Raw genomic sequence first — 2698 nt, forward strand, 5'->3', positions numbered from 1 at the left:
TTCCCCCTCCAGAGCTACATTCCATTCCAGAGATTTTATTAAAGAAGAAAAATGAAAGCCTTAACAAAAATAACAGGGGACCCATGAAAAACTTGAACCTGAGTGCAACAAAAGAGATGGCAGACTGTAAACAGACACAAGAGAAGCAAGAGGCCAGGAAGGCCCTGTTTCCTGGAGTGAGGTCTGCCTTGTTTAGATTCCTGCTGGTTTTGCTTATGGGGTGGAGATGGGTGGGGCAGGACAGGGCTGGGCAGAGATGGCACAGTAGGCTTTCTCAGTGACAGTGCACATCAGGCAACCAAAACCTCTGAGGACTTCCTCGGAGACATCTCGGCCTGTGATCACGTGACTCTGGGACCCGGCTGCCCTAGCTGTATTTCTGGGTGTATAAGGATCACTCGGGGCACCACTGTAGGAAGCCCTCGCTGCTTGTGACAAGCTTGTTCTACTCACCTTTCCGCCCCCGCAGACAGCCCTTCCTCCTTCGCAAGTGCAAACCCACGGCAGCGTAAACAGAGTAACGCTCACAATATGAGAAATGGGAGGCTTGGACATTAGGAGAAAGTTTTCCTAGGAGTGTGGACACATCTCAGGAGAGAGTAGTAACCTGTCTCCCTGGCACCTTTCCATCTCAGACGCCGGCCGGAAGTGCTAGATGTGTGTACACGTATGTGGTGTGATGTGTGTGCCCAAGGAGGCCAGAGGCAGCAGACAACCCTGGAGCTGGACTTACAGGCTGTTGTAAGCTGCCCCAGGACATGGATGTTAAAAACCAAATTTGGGTCTTCTAAAAGATTGCTGAGCCATCTCTCCCTCCCCTCCTCCTTTTGTTTTGAGGCAGGGTCTCTCTATGTAACCCTGGCTGACCTAGAACTTGCCTCAGTAGACCAGGATGACCTCAGCTCACAGAGATCCACCTGCCTCTGCCTCCAGAACGCTGCGATTAAAAGTGTACGCCATCATGCCGAACTCAGCGGATGTTTTGAAATAGTGCTCAAGCAGAAATGAAAGGGCATTTAAAAGGCAAATTAGGGCCAAGGATGTGTGAGGAAGAAAAAGGCAGCTGGGAGTCACTCCTTGCCTGTTCTAGGAAAAGAGAAGGGGAAGGATGATGACATCATCAGCCACATACATTCACTCTGTGGGGTCGGACATTAGGGCTATTGTGGTCTAGAGGAATTACCACTAAACAATAGATTTCAAACCCAATTTAAAGCCCGCTGCTAATTTTTCTTTATTTTCAGAGAACAGTTTGAGGGAGTCAGTTCTCTCCGTTTTGTGGATCCCAGTGACTGAATTTAGGCCCTCAGATCTGGTGGCAAGGAATTTCACCCCCTGAGCCATCTGGCTGCTCGTGAATACCTACATTTTTACAATCACAGGAGTAGTTTTCATAGGTTAAGAAGCTGGGTGTGGGGTGTGATTCAAACAGGAAAAGTTTGCCATTGATCCACTCTTAAACACCGTGCTGTGACCCCCCTGTTTTGTTTTCTGAGACATCTCCTGGCTGGCCTCGAATTTGTTATACAGGGGAGGATGACCTTGAACTCCGAATTGTCCTGCTAGGTTTATGGATGTACCCCGTCACATCTGTCTTGTGTAGTGTTGGGACAGAACTCAGTGCTTCCTGCGTGCTAGCAAGCAAACACTACGAAACTGAGCTTCGTGCCGGCTGTATTTCTTGTCAGAGAAATGTGCAAGAAACAACAGCACAGGGGAGCACACAACGAAATAAAAACATTGTTAAGTCCGGCTGGGAACCTTGGAGACAAGATATGGCTTGTAAGGAAAGGAGGGAAAAGCCGCTTCAGGGAGAGAAGGTGAGCGGTAGAGCTATGCAGGGGACAGGAAGTGTTCCGCAGCAGCGGCGTGCCAAGTCCAGATGTGGTCTCCAGATACCTCCAGCAGAAACAAGTTTCCACTGTGTGGGAGGACAGGGTTGTTTCTCAAGAAGATATTGGGGGTGGGGGTGCACACTCTTGGGAAGTGGAGGAGCAGAGGCCAATTTTGCGTCACTATCAGAGAGACCGGAGAGAAAGGCAGGGAAGGGAAGACGGGGCAAGCTAGTTCTTGTAGTCACTGAAAAAGACTACGGAGGCCCGTGAGACTTTTTTTTTTTTTTTGAGTGGTATGGTTGGTGAAGAAGACGCGCGTGCTGTGAGAACCAAGGTCCTCCCTGCACAATGACATAACTCCAAACTCGTGGGACAGGCAGGGTGAGGATCACTAGCAATATGCTACGCAGATGGTCGAGCTCCGCTTCCCGAACTGTGCATCTTTCTCCGGCTCATATTGCGCAAGGAGCCAAAGGCTGCCTGGCCGGACGCACTGGTCCAGCCCAGGGTTCCCGCCCTAGCTCCGACTTAGAGCATCAGGTGGGACCCGTGGCACAGGCAGAAGAGACTGAGGGGCCCTCTCCAGCACTTGCAGAACGTGAACCCGCCAGCTGGTGGTCCCAGTGCATTTGCAGCTTCCAGCAGGGACGGTCAGCCTGAAGGCCGAACCCCCAGGGCGCACGTAGCACCCCTCTGCGCTGTGCACCAATGCAGCTTCCTAGGGACACGCAGCAGGCCTCGGGAAGCGCCCCGGGTCCCCCAGACGTGGCAGTCCTGGCCCCCCCCCCCCCCACCTTGCAGACTACAAGTCCCAGCAGCACCCGCAGCTGGTGTCTCTCGCCAAGCCGCGGAGACCCCCGGTC

This window comes from Psammomys obesus, unplaced genomic scaffold (genome assembly GCF_907164565.1).
Source record: "Psammomys obesus unplaced genomic scaffold, mPsaObe1.curated_primary_1811, whole genome shotgun sequence".
Classification (NCBI taxonomy): domain Eukaryota; kingdom Metazoa; phylum Chordata; class Mammalia; order Rodentia; family Muridae; genus Psammomys; species Psammomys obesus.